A 7,890-nucleotide genomic window follows, 5' to 3' on the forward strand; every position below is an offset into this window, starting at 1 on the left:
AGTTGTTGGAAGGATGAAATGACAGGGAGCATGTAAAGTGCTTAGCATGGTGTCTATGAAATTATTCAGATTATCAGAAGAATTCAGGAAATGTTAGCTGTCACCACTTGCAAAAAGATCCTACTTCTAGGGCTGAGCCTTCTGTAGCTTATCTTTACAATTCTGCCCACACCGACTATGTCTATTTTATTGTCCAACTATGGGATCAGAGTTCCTAGAGAATAGAAGGATAAGCAAGCTATAAACGTCTGACCAGTAAATTAGCAGAAATAACAGAGGCAAGGAGAAGAAAACACCACATATACAGAGCGCCTGCTCATGCGCAATGGCTCAAGCACGAAAATGGATGTGGACTCTCAATGGCCATGAGTGAAGGAAGAACACAAAGGGGCATGTCTTCAAACTACTGAGGGAAAATTCTATACCTAGACAAACCTCAAATATGGAATAAAGATATTTTCAGGCATTTGAGGCCTCAAAAAATGTGATTTATTCTAAGGAATAGGGTAAATTATTCTAGCAATTTCCCATTAGATGTTAAATAGTAGTGACACAGGTAAAGTCACTTAATATGACTTTAGTTCCTATCACAAACACATGCTGAGTGCCTACTATGTGTTGGTTAGACAGCAGACTAGAACAGGGAACCCAGCAGGCACACATTGATTCCCTCATGGGGCTTATATTCTACTGGGGAGAGATGATAATAAAAAAAGGACAGAAGGCAAATTCTGAGTCAGAGGTGATAAGTGCTACAGAGAAAGAAACCAGGGCCTATGGCTCCAACTTCTAGTACATGAGAACTACAGTGGATAGAAGAATGAACTAAATGATACCATCTGGACACAACTAGACAAATCCAGAATGCTAGACATCTAAGAAAACAGGCTTAAATTCTTTAAAAAGTCAAAGCTGTTAAAAACAAAATTAGAGGAAATTAACGTAGATTAAAACAAGTTAACAAACACATTCAATACATTAGCCCTGAATGCATGCTGGGTCAAGGAAAAAAGGTTATAAAAGATCTTTTGGGGACAAGGAAGGAAATTTTTATTTTATTTTATTTTATTTGGAAGGAAATTTAAATATAGATTGAATATTAGATGCTTTTAGGGAATTATTCTTAATTTTTATTTTATTAAATTTAAAATGTTCTAATTTACTTAGGTGTTGTGGATATGGAGGAAAATGTCTTTGTTTAACTTTTTAAAGTTTATTTACTTATCTTAAAAAAATTTTTTTAATGTTTATTTATTTTTGAGAGAGAGAGAGAGAGAGAGGCACAGAATCTGAAGCAGGCTCCAGTCTCTAAGCTGTCAGCACAGAGCCCAACGCGGGGCTCAAACCCACAAACCGCAAGATCATGACCTGAGCTGAAGTCAGAGGCTTAACCGACTGAGCCACCCAGGCACCCCTATTTATTTATCTTGAGGGGAGAGAGAGAGAGAGAGAGAGACCTCAAGTTGGGGAGGGGCAGAGAGAGAGGGAGAGAGTCCCAAGCAGGCTCTGTGCCGTCAGCTCAGAGAGCAGCATCAGGTTCAAACTCACGATGAACAGTGACATCATGACCTGAGCTGAAATCAAGAGTCCAACGCTTAACTGACTGAGCCCCCCAGGTGCCCCTGGAGAATGTCTCCATTCTTGGGAGATCCGTGAGGTACTAACAAAGCACAACAGGGCGAACTATTACCAACTGTTAAATCCAGGCAAAGAATAGTTAGTTGCTCTAAACTTTCAACTTTTCTGTATGTTTTTAAAAGTCCAATATAAACAGCTGGATAAAAAGGAAGGGAGAAGATTAGAAAAAGGGTAAACAACTATTTGGAGGAATCCTGCTGTGAAGGGAATGTATCAGTTTCCTAGAGCTGCTGTAGAAAATTACCACAAGCTGCATGGCTTAGAAGAACAGAAATGTATTCCCTCCGGAGACTAGAGTTCTGGAGGCCAAAAGTCCAAAAGCAAGGCCTTGGCAAGGGCCGCACACTCTCCAGAGGCTCTGCTGGTGGCCGAATCATTCCTGCCTCTGGCTTTGGGCTCACACGGCCACCTCCTCTTCTCTCTGTCTGATCTCCTTCGTCTCTTTCTTATAAGGGTGCTTGTGATGGCATTTAGGGCTCACCCAGATGATCTAGAATAAGCTCCCCCTTTCCAGGTCTGTAACTTAATCATATCTCTTGCCATGTCAGCTAATATTCACCCTTCTGTCATATGAGGCCATATGCACAGGTTCCTGGGATCAGGAAGTGAGCATATCTTCGAGGGGCCACTTTTGTGCCTACCACAGGGAGCCAGGAAAAATGGGGCGGTAGCCAGAGGGGAATATGTGTGTGGTCAAGAGAGGTTTTGTGTTGTTTTAAAATGAGATAACAGGTTTAAGATGCGTTTTTTTTTAAATTTTTTTTTTTAACGTTTATTTATTTTTGAGACAGAGAGAGACAGAGCATGAACAGGGGAGGGGCAGAGAGAGAGGGAGACACAGAATCTGAAACAGGCTCCAGGCTCTGAGCTGTCAGCACAGAGCCCGACGCGGGGCTCGAACTCACGGACTGTGAGATCATGACCTGAGCCGAAGTCAGACACTCAACCGACCAAGCCACCCAGGCGCCCCAACGTTTTTTTTTTTTTTTTTAAGATGAGAGCAATTACAGCATGTTTATAATCACTGATCTAGTACTTTGCTGTGTGCTGAGGTTTATTTGTTCACTATGTTAGTCACTTTGACCCAGGAAAATTCATAAAGGAAATAGTAAGTTACCTTCAAGATGAAAATCAGGGTTACACTTGAAAATTCAATTAAGAATAATCAAAATGTATGGGAAGGCAAGCTGGTGCAGCCACTCTAGAAAACGGTGTGGAGGTTCCTCAAAAAAAACTAAAAATAGAACTACCCTACGACCCAGCAATGGCACTACGAGGTATTTATCCAAGGGATACAGGTGTGCTGTTTCCAAGGGACACATGCATCCCAATGTTTACAGCAGCACTATCAACAATAGCCAAAGTATGGAAAGAGCCCAAATGTCCATCAATGGATGGATGGATAAAGAAGATGTCGTATGTATATACAATCGAGCATCACTCGGCAGTCAAAAAGAATGAAATCTTGCCATTTGCAACTATGTGCATGGAACTGGAGGGTATTATGCTAAGTGAAATTAGTCAGTCAGAGAAAGACAAAAATCCTATGACTTCACTCATATGAGGACTTTAAGAGACAAAACAGATGAACATCAGGGAAGGGAAACAAAAATAATATAAAAACAGGGAGGGGGACAAAGCATAAGAGACTCATAAATATGGAGAACAGAGGGTTACTGGAGGGGTTGTGGGAGGGGGGATGGGCTAAATGGGTCAGGGGCACTAAGGAACCTACTCCTGAAATCATTGTTGCACTATATGCTAACTAATTTGGATGTAAAGTAAAAAAAAATAAAATAATAAAATTAAAAAAAAGAATAATCAAAATGTATTGGAGGAGACTTTTTGTCAAACACGGCAGACTGAACACACAATGTTTAACTCCAAACCTCACCAAGATGAAAATAAAGGGGTAAATACAGTAAAAATCATAAAGAATGAAGACCGTCAATTAACAAGCCCCATCTGTGCACAGGAATAAGATCAAACATTTGAGGAAAACTTCACACACACACACACACACACACACACACACACACCCCAGAAAAGGGTGGTGGGGGGAGAAGAATTCAAAGGAAACAATAAGAAAAGCAGAACAATTAGAAACAGAAAAGTTCTTCCTTGGAGAGCTAAGAGAACATGTACATGAAATAAAAACAGAAATGCTATATAAAAAAAGAAACAATCAGTGAACAAGAGAATCGAAATTGAAAAAAAAAAACAAAACAAAACCCTCAATAGAAAGGATAAGAAGGTAAAGTTAATGACACTGTCCAGAGAGTAGAATAAAAAAAGAGGGACAAAAATAGAAAAAAAAGATAAGAGCCCTAACCGGGCTCCAATGTCCTATAGTAGAAGCACAGAAAATGAGACAAGAGGGCAGGCTGACCCGTCAGCGTGGTAGAAAACAGGTAATTCATATATGGAAGAAAAACAGGTCATATCCATCTCTGGAAGCTATTAGAGGATGTGGTTGACCAAAATAAGACTGTAAAACAAGAGAGAGGGAGAAGATCGAAGATCCAGGCAGTAGGAGATCCAACACAGAAGAACAGAGAGAAGGGTTAAGAAGCCCAGGAAAGTAGCTGTGGAGGAAGCCTAGAACAGAGCCACTCTACGTCAGACCCAGACGACAAAGGACTCAAAGAAGGAAATTGCTGGGAAAAAAAGCGAAATTAATAAATTATCTATTAGGTTTGACTAGATGAACAAAACTATGACATGGGCTTTACAGATCTTTTGGAAACTTGGCAGAAAACTAGCAAAGGGTATGTAAAAAATGAACAATTTAGGGGTACCTGGGTGGCTCAGTCGGTCAAGTGTCCAGCTTTGGCTCTGTTCATCTCACGGTTCGTGAGTTCGAGCCCCGCGTCGGGCTTCTGGCTCTGTGCTGACAACTCGGTGCCCAGAGCCTGCTTCGGATTCTGTGTCTCCCTCTGCCCCTCCTCTATTTGTGTTCTCTCTCTCTCTCTTTCAAAAATAAAATATTCAACAAAATAAAAACATGAGTCTATTCTAAATTTGTGTCATGATACTTATGATATGGTGAAGTTTCTACTCCTCAGAAATATTACAGACTTTTAAAAGTACATGGAGGTGGGGCTCCTGGGTGGCTCAGGTGGTTAAGCGTCCAACTCTTGGTTCTAGCTCAGGCCATGATCTCAACGTTCGTGAATTCAAGCCCCGCATCAGGCTCTGCGCTGACAGCTCGGATCCTACTTGGGATTCTCTGTCTCCCCCCTCTCTCTGCACCTCCCCGCTCACTCTCTATCTCTGTCAAAAAAATAAAGAAGCTTAAAAAAATTACATTAAAAATAAGTAAGTAAATGAATCAATAAAAGAAGTATATGGAGGAAAAGGGAGAAATATTTCTTTCATCCTAACACTCCATGGCTGCTTTCTGTCATCTCCTTACATCCCTATCCAAGAGAAAAACAGGACCTAAGAACCTAAGTTCTGACACTGATGTCGTGACAGCAGGCACTCAGGGGGTCCTCTCTTCCCTGGGATGACAGTGGATGACGGATGGCATGTGGAAGTCATAAAAGAAAGCCCCAAAGGAGACTGACACAAGAGGAAAAGTCCACGTGATTAGATGAGCAAATAAAAGCCAAAGATGGAGTGGCGCCTGGATGGTTCGGTTGGTTGAGTGTCCGGCTCTTGATTTTAGCTCAGGTCATGATCCCAGGGTTGTGGGATCAAGCCCCGGGTTGGGCTCCACACTGAGTGTGGAGCCTGCCTGGGATTCTCTGTGTTTCCCTCTGCCCCTCTCCCCACCCCCCCACTAGCACTTTCTCTCAATCTCTCTCTTAAAAAAAAAAAAAAATATATATATATATATATATATATTTATTTATTTATACATAAATATATATGATATACATGATATATAATGTATATCATTATATATGTGTATATACATACAATGTGTATATGTCATATATAATGTATATACACATATATAATGTGTGTATATATAATACACATATATAATGTGTATTATATATATATAACATGGGTCAAAAATGGAAACAATAACACAAATAGTTGAGGTAACTTCAAATTGAGTATGAGCAACTCGAATTTGATGTGCGAAGGGGAGGGAAACCCATGGAAATGGTGATCATGGTGAAGTGACTGAAATAGTGGAGGCCAGCAATTATTCTGGATACATCTGGGGGCCAGTTAGAGGGAAGACCCATTAGGATGAGCTTGGTCCAGATGTACGGGGCCCTGCAAGAGGCCTGTCCCATTACATCATAAAACTGGCTTCCACGGGAGGGCACACATGATAGAAAGAGTAAAGGAAATAACTTTCAAACCCAACACACATAATCATTATGATGGGATTTGACTTCTTACTTTTTTTTCTCTTCCCTCATTTTCTTTGCTCTTGCTTTGGTCACTTTGGAGCCCCTCATTCTTCTTCAGGATCCTCTTTGAGAAGTTTTCTTTGCTCGCTCCAGCTTGCTTCTTCCTTCACAACCTCCATTACCTATCCTTTGTCCTTCTGTAATTTTCCATTTTTCTCACTATGCATTCTTCTGTATCTCGTAAACCCAATCACACATCAAACGAAATCTTCTAGCCCATCCCAAATCCCTTTCTCAAACATTTCCCTACAAGTCACAGCTCTTCTCCAAGAAACCAATCTCCACTTTTCCTCTGCTTATCAACACATTTTCAGATCTTTTCTTTCTCCTCAAAATGTTCCCATTTCCCTTTTTCTCACCCTTCTTTGTTTCCATCGGCCCTCGCCTCCACCTTCAACCCCAGAAGCTCTTCATTCCCGTGCTCTCCTTCCCTCTCTCGTGTTTACCTCTTCAGGGTCAATAATGCTCTGCTTGGCTCTAATTTCTCCTTTTTGACTTGCAACACTTCCGCTATCTGCTTCCCTTTCTTTCTTTAGCTTCAGTCCTTCATCTGCCTCATTCACCACTACCTTCACCTGTAACCTCTTTCTCTTCCACGGAAACAGATTCATCAGCAATATCATTCACCCCATCCAAGACATCCTCCTCAAGTCCCGCCTCCTTAGCCCCTTCGAGCTCATCATTCCCTTCCACTCTTTCAACAGGAATTTCCATCTCAGCACCAGTAACTTCTATCAACCTTTCAATACTCTCTTCATTTATGCTCCCCATTCCTGAATCCTCCAGCTTCCCTCCACTAGTCCCCAGCTTTTCCGCACTTGACTGCAGTTTACCTCCAGTGGATCTCAAATCCTCCCCACTAGTCCCCAGATTTTCTGCACTTGACTGCAGTTTATCTCCAGTGGATCTCAAATCCTCCCCACTAGTCCCCAGCTTCTCTCCCCGGGATCCCTGGTTCTCTCCACTTGACCCCAGCTTCTCTCCAGTCAGACTCAGCTTTCTTCCACTCAGACTCAGCTTCTCTCCACTCAGACTCAGCTTCCCTCCACTCAGACTCAGCTTCCCTCCACGCAGACTCAGCCTCTCTCTACTTGACCTCAACTTCTCTCCACTGGACCTCAGCTCCTCCTCATTCTGCCCTAGTGTATGTCCCCTGGATCTCAAGTCCTCTCCGCTGGTCCGTACCCCAGTAACCTTCAACCTGTCTTTAAAACCAGACCCCATCCTAGACCCTGCTGTAGTGCCTGCACTTTCAGATTCAGCGCCTAGTTTGCCTCCGATTTCTTGCTTTCCCCACATCTCCCTTGGGCTGTTTTTCCCCAAACCTGCCGAAGCCTGTAATGCACCTGCTACACTGGGCAGTAGCTTCACATCCATCCTTTCCTGACTCTGGCCTGACTTCTCTTTCAAGACCCTCTTTTCCACACCGTCCAGTCTCCAGTTCTCAGAGTCAAGCTTGGGGCCCCACATCCTAGGCTTTTGTGTATTTCTACCCAGGAGCTCCATTCTCTTCCCGATCACAATGAGCCCGTTCCAGGGCACCCACAATTTTTCTCGCTGAATCTGCGCCCCTCTGCTTCCTGGCCCCAGGTGCGACCGCCCGTGAAGCCGGGCCTGGCCTCGGGCCTTGCCGCGTCCCCTCACCGCTCTGCGCTGCTTACCCCGCACATCCCTCATACCCCAGAGCGAATAGTCTAACGGAACCCCTTTCTCCACAGACATTACCCCTCACCTTCGTCCCTGGCCCACCACCCACCCCTGCTCCCCATTCCCTCCCCCAACCCTCCCCCACCCTCCCACCCAGCCCTCCCCCACCCTCCCACCCTGCCACCCTACCACCCTTGCCCACTGGCCCGCCGCCTTGCCCACCGCCTGGAGG

General features: G+C 43.5%; 1 protein-coding gene across 12 annotated transcripts in view; it reads right to left on the reverse strand.

The window, feature by feature from the left end:
• LOC122199939 overlaps window positions 1–7,770 on the reverse strand; it is a 42,275-nt gene extending 34,505 nt beyond the window's left edge. For 11 of the 12 annotated variants that reach the window (XR_006193663.1, XR_006193662.1, XR_006193661.1 and 8 more), the window contains exon 1: window positions 6,001–7,770. The gene's annotated coding sequence lies outside the window, so the exon portion shown is untranslated. The remainder of the gene's footprint in view (window positions 1–6,000) is intronic. The other variant, XR_006193668.1, reaches the window with a different exon arrangement.
• Window positions 7,771–7,890: the final 120 nt, after the last annotated feature.

This window comes from Panthera leo, chromosome D1, assembly GCF_018350215.1.
Source record: "Panthera leo isolate Ple1 chromosome D1, P.leo_Ple1_pat1.1, whole genome shotgun sequence".
NCBI classification, from domain to species: domain Eukaryota; kingdom Metazoa; phylum Chordata; class Mammalia; order Carnivora; family Felidae; genus Panthera; species Panthera leo.